Below are 16,938 nucleotides of genomic sequence, written 5' to 3' on the forward strand. Positions count from 1 at the left end.
AAAAAGGCAAAAGGGATGATGAAAATACTCATCAAAGTATTTTGGGGCGAGGAGGACCAAGTAGAAAGCATGACACCCTCACAGTGGGCAAGGAAGGGAGTTAACTATTTCCTTGCTGCAAAGGTGGGGCCTTGAGATGGGCTGCTGGTAAATGACCCAGTCTGTGGAGACCAGATGACATCCTACTCTGGAACTGGATGCAGGTGCCATCAACCCTTCAGGAGTGGGGGGAGTGTAAGAGAAAACCACCAGGGTTGCTGGGACGTCGTGGCATGATGGTGGCCAGGAAAGGCCCAGAGCAGGCACCTCCCCAGTCCTGACATCCCCACCACCCGCCTGGGGAGAACAGACGCACACTCAGGAAAGAAGTGACTTTAAAGGGGCTTAACTAGAACCAAAAGGATGAGCCATAGCAAGTGCTGGCCAGGACATGGAGATGGTGGCACCTTCACACACTGCCCCTGGGAATCTGAAAAAGGGCAGCCACTTGGGAAACCACTGGGCAGCTCCCAAACAGTTAAACACAGAGTTATCCTATGCCCCAGCAATTCCACTCCTACATGTCTACCCAAGAGACCGGAAAACACACATCCACATGTGAATGCTCACAGCACCATTATTCATAACCACCAAAATGTAAAAACAACCTGAGTCCATCAAAGGATGAACAGAGAAGCAAAACGCAGTTGATCTCTGCAATGGAAAGTTATTTAGCAACACGAAGGAACAAAGTGTGAACACATGCAACAACACAGATGAACTTTGAAAACGTGCTCAGTGAGAGAAACAAGTCACAAAACACCGTACGCATGGATGTGTATGGCTGCATGCACTGTGCAATTCTATTCCCATGAAACGTCCAGAACAGGCAAATGCAAAGAGACAGAAAGCAGATTCGTGGTTATCAGGAGCTGGAGAGAGGAGAGAATAGGGAGTTACTGCAATGAGTATGGAGCTTCCTTTTTGGGGTGATGAAAAATGTTCTGAAATTGGATATTGGTGATGGTTGCACAGCTGTATGAATCTACCAAAAAATGCTGAATTGTATCCTTAAAATGGGTGAATTTCATGTGATACAAATGTTGATAAACACCTATTTTTTAAACAGTGACTTAAGGCAGGAAACAGAAGAGTAGTCACGAACAGGGAGTGCAAACTACAGCCCCTGGGGCAAATCTAGCCCCCTATTTCTATAAATAAAGTTTTATTAGAACATAGCCATGCCCATTCATCTCCACATCATCTAAGGCTGCTGTAGTGGGACAATGGAAGAGCTGAATAGTTGCCACAGGCACCATGTGGCCAGGAAAGCCCACAATATTTACATCCAGCCCTCCACAGACGCTTGCCACCTCCTGCCCAGGAGGGTAAACTCTGGGGCCAGGCTTGGCTGCATATTAGCTCCACATCTGTTCTGTGTGTGTGCACACTCTGGTGAGCGTGTGGGTGTGTTCATTCTCTATGCATCGTCCAGTCGCCATACGGGAGATGAGCTAGGGTGTGTGAAGTGCCCCTAGGAATGCCTGGCCACAAGGTGGACTCAAACTTCGCTCATTCTGCTCCCAAGAACAGCTTATACTCCCCACAAACCCTGCAGACAGGATCCCATCACCTCCTGCACCCACCCTTTCCTCAGCTTCCCTCTGCTTTGAGAAAAAAGGTGAATCCCACGCTGAGAGGCAGGACCCTGTACACCCTGCATCTCACCCCACTCCATGCTTCAGTCCCCTCCAGAATAAAAGGACCTTCCCTGCCTGGCACACTGGCTCTTAGGTCTGGACCAGGAAGCAAAACCTGCCCCTAGAGACGGAGCAGGAGGCATGGCCCCAGCCAGCCTCTCCTAGCTTCTCATCATGGCTGAGAATGTTGGCTTCCCCAAGATGCGCTGCACCAAGGACCAGCGCTGTGGCCAGCAGGGTCTGGCTCCAGGGTCCACCACAGCTCTGAGCACACAGGCCCTGCTGCAGGGGCCCCTGAGCGCCAGGAGTGGCCACGGCTCGATTCTACCAAGGGCTTGGGGCCCACCTCACAGGTGGGTTCTGTCTCTTCAGCACCTCTACCAGCAGCAACTTCACCTCCCTGACTGAAGCTGCCCTCTAGGGGACCTGCAGGGTTGGATGCCAGAGGAGTGGGGAACACAGAGAGGCCAGGTTCATAGTAGAGGGATGATCCAGCATGGGCTGAAGAGGACAAACAGGCAGGGGGATGTCCTCGCCCTCGGAGTCCAGGGCCTGGATCTTCAGCTCCAGGGGGAAGTCCTCCAGGTTGAGCTTGCGGGTGGTGGAGATGATCTGGATGCTGTGGATGAGGTCCACGGTGGCGTCACAGTGCAGGACCTGGTCTGTGGCTGGAGGAACCCCAGGGAGAAGTCAGCACTGAAGACAGCACCTGCCTCTGGCTCCACCTCCAAGCCTTGCAGGCTTACACTCTGGCAAAGACCCCAGCGACCACCAGCTTCACCCTCAGAAGCCAAGCAGCTGCCTCGCACATGGCCCTGCTGACAGTTAGCAGGGACTACCAGAAAGGAAGGGCTGTGGGGTCCTTGTCACCACCCATTCTGGCTTTTCCAGTGGGGCACCAGCATGTAAAGCTGTGGGCAAAGGAAACTCCAGGAAAATTTCATTTTGTTCAGGGTGTAAGCATTCCGTGAAGTGATGAGGGCTACAATATGGGTGAGTTCACAACCCAAAGATGAGAGCCCTGTCCCTCCACTGAGATTAGGGATTACACTAGTGATTTTGTTTATTTTTGTTTCTTTTGAGACAGGGTCTCAATTTGTTGCCCAGGCTGGAGTGCAAGTGGCTCCTGGGGTCAAGTGATTCTCCTGCCTTGGCCTCCCTAGTATCTGGGACCACAGGCATGCATACACCACCATGCCTGGCTAATTTTTAAAAACTTTTTATAGAGCTAAGGTCTTGCTTTGTTGCATAGGCTGGTCGTATACTCCTGAGCTCAAGTAATCCTCCTGCCTTGGCCTCCCAAAGTGCTAGGATTACAGGTGTGAGACATTGTGCCCGGCCTATGATGGTGTATTTATATGATTATCAAGTATAATGTAGAAGGGGCGCATGGACACTCATACAGATGTTTTTTACTTGCTCCATAAAAAAGGTACGTGAATGGCATTACCTGCGGAATTCTCAAATGTAAGGATAGCAGCAGGATACAACATTTTTCTGACTCTTCTCCAGGTACTTGTGCATTGTTAACATTGTTTTGTTGGAAAGCAATACAGTCCCATGTATCAAAAGCCTTACAAATAGGCTGAGTGAGGTGGCTTATGCCTGTAAGGGCACTCAGCCCTTACTGACGTCCTCTGAGAAGATGATGCTGGTGAGGCGGGCAGGCTGGGTCAGGCGGGCCTGCACCACTGCCTTCTGGGAGCACTGCTGCTCGTCCAGGCCCAGCGGCTTGATGCTGGCCACCTCCGGCCGGGTGGACAAGCTGCAGTGGAAAAAGACAGCATTTACTCTCTGGAGCTGTGCTGCAAGGCACAGCAGGGTCCAGACACCAGGTTGTAGCTCCCGTCTAGGGCACAGTCCTGGACTCAAAGACAGAATTGAGGTAGGCCGTCTAACACCAGCTTCAAACCCAGAGGAGACGTGGGGCCCTGCCAAGGCCTCTCCAGTTAAGACCTCCACAAGATAAGGGCTCCGGGCCTGTGCACACAGTCCCCATGGAGCAAATCAAACAGGAGACCTCACACCTGGAAATGACCTCAAGGCTCAACAGATGGCCACTGTCCAAGACTCCTGCAGATGTGGGAGTCTTTCAGTACCAGCAGGAAAGCTGCTCAAGGGATCCCGTGAGGGGACACGTGGCACAGGGAGGGGGCACTGGCATCTTGGCCGACCTCTAACCCAGGCCAGGCACACAGCAAGCTCCAGGTGTCAGCTTCCAACCCCAACAGGTTCTACTAATCCTGGAAATCACTGCCTGTAATGATGACCATGAGCACGAGCTCCCAGCACCTGCGGAGCAGACATTATAGCTATGGTGCGGGCACAGGCAAATAAACACATCCACAAATGAGCCTGGACAGTCTGTGAGCCAATTTCCCTAGGGGGGATAACAGGAGGAAGCAAAGTGTGTGCATGCATGTGTGTTTGGGGGTATAGCGGGGGGTAGCTAACTGGTGTCAGTGCCTTGATTTCTTAGACATGGGCTGGGATAACAGCCCCAGGCCCAGATGAGAGGGGGATGAGCGGCAGAGGACAGCTGACTCCACACTGAGCGTCCCCAGCTAGCACATGCTGTCTGCAGATGGGCACTCAGGCCTGGCGCACAGGTGGAGTGTGCAGCCTCCCAGGGAATGCAGGACCTGGGGTGAAGCAGGGCCATGGGAAGTGGCCGGCCGTGCTGCACTCAGCTTACAGTGTGACCAAGGCCCCAGGAGGGGCCACTGAGCAGTGCCTGGTGCTTATCTCTTGGGCCGCACCCAGCACAGCACCCGACACAGAGCAGACACTCCAGGGTTTCCTCATCCTCCTCAACTTTGCCTAAATTCACCGGCACATACACAGCCTGGGGTATTCTGAAGGAGACTTTTCAGAAACTGCCTGGCGTCAAAAAGCAATGGTGTGGAACACACCCAGACAGACGTTCCACCTTCTGGCTGGATGCCAAGTGTCTCTCCAGGCCAGGCTGCAACAGGGGGCCAGCCCTCCAACACACCTGAGCACGCCGACTACTCCAACACCGCCCGGCCACGTGTGGCCTGCAGACGGACCTTATAGCCTGGACCACCTCTACTGGAAGTTCATGGAAAATGAGCCGCACCCATCAGTGAAGGAAAGCAATCTACACCCTGAGAAGTGCGTCTGTGGCCCCTCGTGGATTTCTTCCGAGAAAATAGCACGGCACAGACTCCCAGAAGACAGCAAAGCAGGCACAAGCGCACACGGGAGACGGGAAGCTGGTGCCTGTGAACACGGCCCATACCCGCTGGAAACACTGTGTCCAACTGCTGACAGCACTAGGGCCCTACGGTGTTTTTTGAAGAGTGTTAAACTTCCCACACACAAGTACACAAAACAATGTGGAAACGAGGACAAATTAGAAAAGTCACATGGGGCAGAGGAGACTAACGAGGCTCGACAAATCCATAAAACGCAGGGTCCTGGATTCCATCTGGGGACAGAAAAAGGACCTTCATGGAAAAACCAGTGAAGCTGAAATCGTCTAGAGTTTAGTGCGTAGTCAGGTACCAATGGTAATCTCTTACTGTGACAAATATACCTGGTTACCTGCGATGTCGGTATTAGGGGAGGCTGCCTGATGGTTTACAGGAACCCTTCCATATTAGCTCTGAAATTGTCCTATAAATCTAAAATTATTCCAAAATTTACAATTAAAAAAGAAAGATTGGGGGAGAGAGGGCTGAACAGGCAGAGCACAGAGAACTTTAAGGGCAGTGACGCTATTCTGTGTGATGCTGTAATGGTGACTAAGGGTTGTTATGAATCTGTCCAAACCCACAGACTGTGCAACAGCAAGAGTGAGCTGGTGTGGAAACTGGGGACTCTGGGTGATACTGACGTGTCCTGCAGGCTCCCAGAGTGTAACAGATGCACACTCTGGTGGGGAGGTTCATGATGTGTGTGGAGGGGGGTGGGCAAATATGCATTTCTTTAATGCAAAAAACGACATTTTCATTATAACAGCAACTTCCTCTAGCCAAAGTACCTAAATATTCCCAAGACAGAGCACCTAATTTAAGATGGAGATACAATTTGGCTGTGAATCCATCTGGTCCTGGACTTTTTTTGGTTGGTAGGCTATTAATTATTGCCTCAATTTCAGAGCCTGTCATTGTTCTATTCGGGGATTCAACTTCTTCCTGGTTTAATCTTGGGAGGGTGTATGTGTCCAGGAATTTATCCATTTCTTCTAGATTTTCTAATTTATTTGCGTAGAGGTGTTTATAGTATTCTCTGATAGTAGTTTGTATTTCTGTGGGATCGGTGGTGATATCCCCTTTATCATTTTTTATTGCATCTATTTGATTCTTCTCTCTTTTCTTCTTTATTAGTCTTGCTATCGGTCTGTTTTGCTGATCTTTTCAAAAAACCAGCTCCTGGATTCATTGATTTTTGAAGGGTTTTTTTGTGTCTGTATCTCCTTCAGTTCTTCCCTGATCTTAGTTATTTCTTGCCTTCTGCTAGCTTTTGAATGTGTTTGCTCTTGCTTCTCTAGTTCTTTTAATTGTGATGTTAGGGTGTCAATTTTAGACCTTTCCTGCTTTCTCTTGTGGGCATTTAGTGCTATAAATGTCCCTCTACACACTGCTTTAAATGTGTCCCAGAGATTCTGGTACATTGTGTCTTTGTTCTCATTGGTTTCAAAGAACATCTTTATTTCTGCCTTCATTTTGTTATGTACCCAGTAGTCATTCAGGAGCAGGTTGTTCAGTTTCCATGTAGTTGTGAGGTTTTGAGTGAGTTTCTTAATCCCGAGTTCTAATTTGACTGCACTGTGGTCTGAGAGACAGTTTGTTGTGATTTCTGTTCTTTTACATTTGCTGAGGAGTGTTTTACTACCAATTATGTGGTCAATTTTGGAATAAGTGCTATGTGGTGCTAAGAGGAATGTATATTCTGTTGATTTGGGGTGGAGAGTTCTGTAGATGTCTATTAGGTCCACTTGGTGCAGAACTGAGTTCAAGTCCTGGATATCCTTGTTAACTTTCTGTCTCGTTGATCTGTCTAATGTTGACAGTGGGGTGTTAAAGTCTCCCATTATTATTGTGTGGGAGTCTAAGTCTCTTTGTAGGTCTCTAAGGACTTGCTTTATGAACCTGGGTGCTCCTGTATTGGGTGCATATATATTTAGGATAGTTAGCTCTTCTTGTTGAATTGATCCCTTTACCATTATGCAATGGCCTTCTGTGTCTCTTTTGATCTTTGTTGGTTTAAAGTCTATCTTATCAGAGACTAGGATTGCAACCCCTGCTTTTTCTTGTTTTCCATTTGCCTGGTAGATCTTCCTCCATCCCTTTATTTTGAGCCTATGTGTGTCTCTGCACGTGAGATGGGTCTCCTGAATACAGCACACTGATGGGTCTTGACTCTTTATCCAATTTGCCAGTCTGTGTCTTTTAATTGGGGCATTTAGCCCATTTACATTTAAGGTTAATATTGTTATGTGTGAATTTGATCCTGTCATTATGATGTTACCTGGTTATTTTGCCCATTAATTGATGCAGTTTCTTCCTATCATGGATGGTCTTTACAATTTGGCATATTTTTGCAGTGGCTGATACAAGTTGTTCCTTTCTATGTTTAGTGCTTCCTTCAGGAGCTCTTGTAAGGCAGGCCTGGTGGTGACAAAATCTCTCAGCATCTGCTTGTCTGTAAAGGGTTTTATTTCTCCTTCACTTATGAAGCTTAGTTTGGCTGGATATGAAATTCTGGGTTGAAAATTCTTTTCTTCAAGAATGTTGAATATCAGCCCCCACTCTCTTCTGGTTTGTAGAGTTGCTGCTGAGAGATCCCACTGTCTTCTGGCTTGTAGAGTTTCTGCTGTTAGTCTGATGGGCTTCCCTTTGTGGGAACCTGACCTTTCTCTCTGGCTGCCCTTAACATTTTTTCCTTCATTTCAACCTTGGTGAATCCGACAATTATGTGTCTTGGGGTTGCTCTTCTCGAGGAGTATCTTTGTGGTGTTCTCTGTATTTCCTGAATTTGAATGTTGGCCTGCCTTGCTAGGTTGTGGGAGTTCTCCTGGATAATATCCTGAAGAGTGTTTTCCAGCTTGGTTCCATTCACCCCGTCACTTTCAGGTACACCAGTGAAATGTAGATTTGGTCTTTTCACATAGTCCCATATTTCTTGGAGGCTTTGTTTGTTTCTTTTTACTCTTTTTTCTCTAAACTTCTCTTCTTGCTTCATTTCATTCATTTGATCTTCAATCACTGATACTCTTTCTTCCACTTGATCAAATCGGCTACTGAAGCTTGTGCATGTGTCACGTAGTTCTCATGACATGGTTTTCAGCTCTATCAGGTCATTTAAGGCCTTTTCTACGCTGTTTATTCTAGTTAGCCATTCCTCTAGTCTTTCTTCAAGGTTTTTAGCTTCCTTGCTATGGGTTCAACATCCTCCTTTAGCTCGGAGAAGTTTGTTATTACCGACCTTCTGAAGCCTACTTCTGTCAACTCGTCAAAGTCATTCTCCATCCAGCTGTGTTCTGTTGCTGGCGAGGAGCTGAGATCTTTCGGAGGAGAAGAGGTGCTCTGGTTTTTAGAATTTTCAGCTTTTCTGTTCTGATTTCTCCCTATCTTTGTGGTTTTATCTACCTTTGGTCTTTGATGATGGTGACCTGCAGATGGGGTTTTGGTGTGTATGTCCTTTTGTTGATGTTGATGCTATTCCTTTCTGTTTGTTAGTTTTCCTTCTAACAGTCAGGACCCTCAGCTGTGGGTCTGTTGGAGTTTGCTGGAGGTCCACTCCAGACATTGTTTTCCTGGGTATCACCAGTGGAGGCTGCAGAACAGCAAATATTGCAGAACAGCAAATGTTGCCGCCTGATCCTTCCTCTGGAAGCTTCGTCTCTCAGGGGCACCCGGCTTTATGAGGTGTCAGTTGGCCACTACTGGGAGTCACAGCAGAATTCTACCAGAGGTACAAAGAGGAGCTGGTACCATTCCTTCTGAAACTATTCCAATCAATAGAAAAAGAGGGAATCCTCCCTAACTCATTTTATGAGGCCAACATCATCCTGATACCAAAGCCTGGCAGAAACACAGCAACAACAAAAAGAGAACTTTAGACCAATATCCCTGATGAACATCAATGCAAAAATCCTCAATAAAATACCGGCAAACCGAATCCAGCAGCACATCAAAAAAGCTTATTTACCATGATGAAGTTGACTTCATCCTTGGGTTGCAAGGCTGGTTCAACATACACAAATCAATAAACGTAATCCATCACATTAAACAGAACCAAAGACAAAAACCACATGATTATCTCAATAGATGCAGAAAAGGCCTTTGACAAAATTCAACAGCCCTTCATGCTAAAAACTCTCAATAAATTAAGTACTGATGGGACGTATCTCAAAATAATAAGAGCTATCTATGACAAACCCACAGCCAATACATACTGAATGGGCAAAAACTGGAAGCATTCCCTTTGAAAACTGGCACAAGACAGGGATGCCCTCTCTCGCCACTTCTATTCAACACAGTATTGGAAGTTCTGGCCAGGGCAATCAGGCAGGAGAAAGAAATAAAGGGTATTCAATTAGGAATTCCTAATTCAATAGGAAAAGAGGAAGTCAAATTGTCACTCTTTGCAGATGACATGATTATATATTTAGAAAACCCCATCATCTCAGCCCAAAATCCCCTTAAGTTTATAAGCAACTTCAGCAAAGTCTCAGGATACAAAATCAATGTGCAAAGATCACAAGCATTCCTATAGACCAATAACACACAAACAGAGAGCCAAATCATGAGTGAACTCCCATTCACAATTGCTACAGAGAGAATACAATACCTAGGAATCCAACTTACAGGGGATGTGAAGGACCTCTTCAAGGAGAACTACAAACCAGTGCTCAATGAAATAAAAGACGACACAAACAAATGGAAGAATACTCCACGCTCATGGATAGGAAGAATCAATATCGTGAAAATGGCCATACTGCCCAAGGTAATTTATAGACTCAATGCCATCCCCATCAAGCTACCAATGACTTTATTCACAGAATTCGAAAAAACTACTTTAAAGTTCATATAGAACCAAAAAATAGCCTGCATTGCCAAGACAATCCTAAGCAAAAAGAACAAAGCTGGAGGCATCATGCTACCTGACTTCAAACTATACTACAAAAGCCTACAGTAACCAAAACAGCATGGTACTGGTACCAAAACAGAGATATAGACCAATGGAACTGAAAAGAGACCTCAGAAATAATACCACACATCTACAACCATCTGATCCTATCATTTGACAAACCTGACAAAAACAAGAAATTGGGGAAAGGATTCCCTATTTAATAGATGGTGCTGGGAAAACTGGCTAGCCATATGTAGAAAGCTGAAACTGGATCCCTTCCTTACATCTTGCAAAAAAATTAATTCAACATGGATTAAAGACTTAATGTTAGACCTAAAACCGTAAAAACCCTAGAAGAAAACCTAGGCAATACCATTCAGGACACAGGCATGGGAAAGCACTTCATGACTAAAATACCAAAAGCAATGGCAACAAAAACCAAAATAGACAAATCGTATCTAATTAGACCAAAGAGCTTCTGCACAGCAAAATAAACTACCATCAGAGTGAACAGGCAACCTACAGAATAGGAGACAATTTTTGCAGTCTACCCATCTGACAAAGGGCTAATATCCAGAATCTACAAAGAACTTAAACAAATTTACAAGAAAAAATCAAACAACCCCATCAAAAAGTGGGCAAAGGATATGAACAGACACTTCTCAAAAGAAGACATTTATGCAGCCAACAGACACATGAAAAAATGCTCGTCATCACTGGCCATCAGAGAAATGCAAATCAAAACCACAATGAGATACCATCTCACACCAGTTAGAATGGCGATCATTAAAAAGTCAGGAAACAACAGGTACTGGAGAGGATGTGGAGAAATAGGAACACTTACACTGTTGGTGGGACTGTAAACTAGTTCAACCATTGTGGAAGACAGTGTGGCGATTCCTCAAGGATCTAGAACTAGAAATACTATTTGACCCAGAAATCCCATTACTGGGTATATACCCAAAGGATTATAAATCATGCTACTATAAAGACACATGCACATGTGTGTTTATTGTGGCACTATTCACAATAGCAAAGTCTTGGAACTGACCCAAATGTCCATCAATGATAGACTGGATTAAGAAAATGTGGCACATATACACCATGGAATACTATGCCGCCATAAAAAATGATGAGTTCATGTCCTTTGTAGGGACATGGATGAAGCTGGAAACCATCATTCTCAGCAAACTGTTGCAAGGGCAGAAAACCAAACACCGCATGTTCTCACTCATAGGTGGGTATTGAACAATGAGAACACTTGGACATAGGGTGGGGAACATCACACACCAGGGCCTGTCGTGGGGTGGGGGAAGTGGGGGAGGGATAGCATTAGGAGAAATACCTAATGTAAATACGAGTTAACAGGTGCAGCACACCAACATGGCACATGTATACATATGTAACAAACTTGCACGTTGTGCACATATACCCTAGAACTTAAAGTATAAAAAAGAAAAGATGGGGATACAAGTCACACATCAAGACCCTTAGCTGGTTTCTACTTAGGGATGATCTATTAGGCAAATCAAGGCATTTAGGTCTAGTATAGAAAACTATGAGCTTAGGGGCCAGAACGATCTGGCTTCAAACCCTAGCTCCAGCATTTATCAACTGTGTGACTTTGGGCAAGTCACTTGCCCTCCCTGTGTCTTAGTTTCCTCCTTTATTAAATGTAGTATTAATATGAAACTTGGGCTCTTACAGAAACTATACCTAATAAATATACAATAAATGGTGGCTGATCAACAGAAATAATTGGGATCCATGTGGTCCAGGCAATTTCAAACACATGAAACTCATTCTGTGAACAGTACAAAGGTAAAGTAAAAGGGAACTACTGATAATCAAGTACCTCAAGAGAGAATTCAATGTACTGCTGGGGTACAAAAAAAGGGAGTAAAACAGTCAAGAAAATAATTAGAAAAAACAGTCAACAGTGTATGGCAGGAATAAGGACCTAAAGGCTAATCTGAACTTTGCTACTAAGGAGATTACTCCAAGGCCTAAGAGAGTTTTGGCTCACTGTTTCCTAATTTTTTTTTCTTTGTAAAATGCAGAGAATAAAGCTTGGTTTCTGTTAATCTCACTGGGATGTCACAAACCTTCACGGATACCCATCATTCCAATACCTTGTTCAGCTGGCCTCTAGGCGATGGTGTAGGGTCACATTCTGAATTTTTCTCTTCTGAAAGTGTGTCAGAAGAGGATATTGCTGCCATCTGTTTTTTGTTTCCTTTCTTTTATATTAAAAAGAGAAAAGTGACTCAAGTAATTAATAATCATGTTTGCCGAATATCATTGCCCTCAGAAAACAACCTGTTGGAAACTGCCTAGAGGTAGAAAAGGTAATTTTATAACCCTAAATTACAGTGTATTTATAAATCTAATAAAGAAAGGGTTCAGTTATACAATTGCTCCAATTACTGATGCCATGATATACATAACTTTTAGGTTAATTCAATGCAGTTCATTTGGAGACAGAAGACAAGAGGAAAATAACATTTAAAATCTAAATTGTGTCTAGGCAGGGTGGCTCACACCTGTAATCCCAAGCACTTTGGGAGGTCGAAGCACGTGGATCACCTGAGGTCAGGAGTTCGAGACCAGCCTGGCCAACATGGTGAAACCCTGTCTCTACCAGAAATACAAAAATTAGCCAGGTGCGGTGGCGGGCACCTGTAATGCCAGCTACTCGGTAGGCTGAGGCAGGAGAATTGCTTGAACCCGGGAGGCAGAGTTTGTAGTGAGCAGAGATTGCACCACCACACTCCAGCCTGGGCAACAAAGCAAGATCCTGTCTTGAAAAAAAAAAAAAAAGAAAGGTGTATATATTTATGGAGTACATGAGATATTTTGATACAGGCACACAATGCATAATAATCACATCAGTAAATGGGGTATCCATCATCTCAAACATTTATCCTTTGTATTACAAACAATACAATTATGCTATTTTAGTTATTTTAAAATGTACAGTAAGTTATTGTTGACTGTAGTCACCCTGTTGTGCTATCAAAAACTTGGCTGGGTGCGCTGGCTTGTGCCTGTAATCCCAGCACTTTGGGAGGTCGAGGCAGGTGGATCACTTGAGGTCAGGAGTTCGAGACCAGCCTGGCCAACATGGTGAAATCCCATCTCTACTAAAAGTACAAAAATTAGCTGCGTGTGGTGGTGCAGCCTCCAGTTCCAGCTACTCGGGAGGCTGAGGCAGGAGAATTGCTTGAACCTGGGAAGCGGAAGTTGCAGTAAGCCAAGATCGTGCCACTGCACTCCAGCCTGGGTGACAGAGCGAGACTCCATCTCAAAAAGAAAAACAACTAGATCTTATTCATTCTATCTAACTATATTTTTGAACCCATTAACCACCCCCATTTCTCCCAGTCCCCCAACCACCGTTACGCTCCCCAGCCTCTGGTAACCATCCTTCTACTCTATCTCCATGAGTTAAATTGTTTTAATTTTCAACTCCCACAAATATGTGCAAATATGTTGTGCCTGGCCTATTTCACTTAACATAGTGTCCTTCAGTTCCATCTGTATTGTTGCCAACAACAGGATCTCATTCTTTTTTATGGCTGAATAGTATTCCATTGTGTATATGGACCACATTTTATCCATTCACCCGCTGATGGACACTTAGGTTGCTTCCAAATCTTGACTATTGTGAATAGTGCTGCAATAAACATGGGAGTGCAGATATCTCTTTGGTATACTGATTTCCTTTCTTTTGGGTATATACCTACCAGTGGCATTGGATCATATGGTGGTTCTATTTTTCATTTTTTGAGGAACATCCTAACTGTTCTCCACAGTGTTTGTACTAATTGACATTCCCACCAACGGTGTACAAAGGTTCTCTTTTCTCCTTATTCTCACCAGCATCTGTTACTGCCTGTCTTTTGGATAAAAGCCATTTTAACTAGGATGAGATGATATCTCATGGCAGTTTTGATTTGCATTTCTCGGATGCTCAATGATGTTGAGCACCTTTTCATATATCCGCCGTTTGTATGTCTTCTTTTGAGAAATGTCTATTCAGACCGTTTACCCATTTTTCAATCAGAATAAAATATTTTTCCTATCCTTATACATTCCAGTTATTAATCCCTTGTCAGATACATAGTTTGCAAATATTTTCTCCCATTCTGTGGGTTGTCTCTTCACTTTGGTGTTTCCTTTGCTATGCAGATGAAAGAAACTTAACTTTTTAACTTAATGTGATCTCATTTGTCCATTTTTTGTTTTGGTTGCCTGTGCTTGTAGGGTATTCCTCAAGAAATCTTTGCCCACTCTAATGTCCTGAAGAGTTTTCTGAATGTTTTTTGTTATTGTTGTTGTTAGTAGTTTCATAATTTGAAGTCTTAGATTTAAGTCTATAATCCATTTTGATTTTTGTATATGGCAAGAGATAGGGGTCTAGTTTCATTCTTCTGCATTTGGATATCCAGTTTTCCCCACACCATTTATTGAAGAAAGCATCTTTCCCCAATGTATATTCTTGGCACCTTTGCTGAGAATGAGTTCATTGTAGGTGTATGGATTTATTTCTGGGCTCTCTTCTGTTCCATTGGTCTATGCATCTGTTTTTATGCCAGCACCATGCTGTTTTGGTTACTATAGCTCTGTAGTATAATTTGAAGTCAGGTAATGTGATTCCTCCAGTTTCATTCATTTTACTCAGGACAGCTTTGGCTATTCTGGGTCTTCTGTGATTCTGTATAAATTTTAAGATTTTTTTTTATTTCTGTGAAGAATGTCATTGGTATTTTGATAGGGATTGCCTTGAATCTGTAGATTGTGTTGGGTAGTATGGAAATTTTAACAATAATAATTCATCTGATCCATAAACATGAAGTATCTTTCCTTTTTTTGTGTGCCCTTCAATTTCTTGCATCAATGTTTCAGAGTTTTCATTGCAGAGATCTTTCACTTCTTTGGTTAAGTTTATTCCTAGATATTTTATTTGTAATTATTGTTTATTTTATTTGTAGCTATTGTAAATGGATTACTTTCTTGATTTCTTTTTCAGATTGTTAGTTGTTGGCATACAGGAATGCTACTCATTTTTATATGAGTACTTTGTATCTTGCAACTTTACTGAATTTATCTAATAGTTTTTTGGTGGAATCTTTAGGCTTTTCCAAATATCAGATCATATCATCTGCAAACAAGGATAATTTAACATCTTCCTTTCCAATTTGGATGCCCTTTCTTTCTTTCTCTTGTCTAATTGTTCTAGCTAGGATTTCCAATATTGTATTGTATAATAGTGGTATTATATAAGTGGGTATCCTTTCTAGTTCCAGATCTTAGAGGAAAGGCTTTCAGTTTTTCTCTGTTCCATTTAATAGTAGCTATGGGTCTGTCATATATGGTTTTTAGAGTGTTGAGGTGTGTTCCTTCTATACCCAGTTTTGATGAAGGGATGTTGAGTTTTATAAAAAAAATTTTAGCATCAATTTAAATATCATGTGGTTTTTGTCCTTCATTTTGCTGATATGATGTATCACATTGATTAACGTATGTTGAACAATCCTTGCATCCCTAGGATAAATCGTCCTATTTGGTCATGAAGAATTTTTTTTTTTTTTTTTTTTTGAGATGGGAATCTCGCTCTGTTGCCCCGGCTGGAGTGCAGTGGTGTGATCTTGGCTCACCACAACCTCCGCCTCCCAGGTTCAAGTGATTCTCCTATCTCAGCCTCCTGAGTAGCTGGGACTACAGCCGCATGCCACAATGCCCAGCTAATTTTTGTGTTTTTAGTACAGACGGCATTTCACCATGTTGGCCAGGCTGGTCTCAAACTCCTGACCTCAAGTGATCCATCTGCCTTGGCCTCCCAAAGTTCTGGGATTATAGGTGTGAGCCACTGCACCCGGCTAATCTTTTTAATGTGTTGCTGAATTAGGTTTGCTAGTATTTTGTTAAGATTTTTGTATCAACGTTCATCAGGGATATTGGCCTGTATTTTCTTTTTTTGATGTGTCTTTGTCTGGTTCTGGTTATCAGGGAAAGCTAAGTGCTTTATCACCTCACTACTGGCCTAGTAGGACTACCAGTATAGGACACTTCCCTTATCTGTCAAGTACTTTTCCAGGATTATTTGCAGTTCTACAATGTGCTTTAACCGGGTGAGCACCTTCCCCTTCATCTCAGGTGACGTTTCCTGGCAGAAGGCATTCACAATCTGCAAAGTACAAATTACATTCTCATACTTCCAAATGTTCAGATTTTAACCTTGTTTGTATTATTTATCCAGAGCTGAGAGATGTCTATGAACAGCAGGATCTTTGAGTTTAGTCTATAATAGAAGTGTCCGCAGCAAGGTGGTATAGAGAAAAAAAAATCTCTGGCCAAAATATAGGAGATTCAGCCAGGCGCGGTGGCTAACGCCTGTAATCCCAGCACTTTGGGAGGCCGAGGCAGGAGGATCACTTGAGGCCAGGAGTTCGAGACCAGTCTGGCCAATATGGTGAAAGCCCATCTCTACCAAAAATACAAAAATTAGCCGGGCATGGTGGCACATGTCTGTAATGCCAGCTACTAGACAGGCTGAGGCAGGAGAATTGCTTGAACCTGGGAGGCGGAGGTCACAGTGAGCTGAGATTGGGCCACTGCACTCCAGCCTGCTGACAGATCAAGACTCTGTCCCAAAAAAAAGAAAAGAAAAAAATAGGAGATTTGACTTTTGACCCTAGTTTTACTTATTACTAGTTATGTTATAAGGTGGAATAGCCAGAGAGCACATACTTTGGTGAAACAAGTTCTATACTGCTACTTACTAGCTGTATAACCTTGGCTGAGTCTTTAACCTTTCTAAGTATTTCTTCATAAAGAAATGAGTCCAGCACTTGGTACAGTGTAAGTACTTAAAGTTTTTTAATGACTTTGAACTCCCTGTACTTGAAATTCAGTATGTGTAAAATGAGGACAATAGCTATCCTGCCCACATCATAATAGAGCTGTGGTAATCAAATAAGCTCATTCAAGTGCACAAACATTCCTGAAATAATATGTGAGAGGAAGACAGTGAGGTAGAGATATAAGATGTTGCCATCGTTGTCATTATCACTAAACACAAATATGTTCTAATGGGAGGGAAATTACCACCACTCACTGAATCAAAACAGTAGGCATATGCCTGTGCTAGGAT

At 43.7% G+C, this 16,938-nt stretch overlaps 1 pseudogene; it reads right to left on the minus strand.

Annotated features, from left to right (window-relative positions):
- Positions 1 to 15,837: 15,837 nt before the first annotated feature.
- LOC100447404 (FANCD2 pseudogene 2) overlaps positions 15,838 to 16,938 on the minus strand; it is a 30,296-nt pseudogene continuing 29,195 nt past the window's right edge.

The sequence above is a fragment of the Pongo abelii genome, chromosome 2, assembly GCF_028885655.2.
Source record: "Pongo abelii isolate AG06213 chromosome 2, NHGRI_mPonAbe1-v2.0_pri, whole genome shotgun sequence".
Lineage (NCBI taxonomy): Eukaryota > Metazoa > Chordata > Mammalia > Primates > Hominidae > Pongo > Pongo abelii.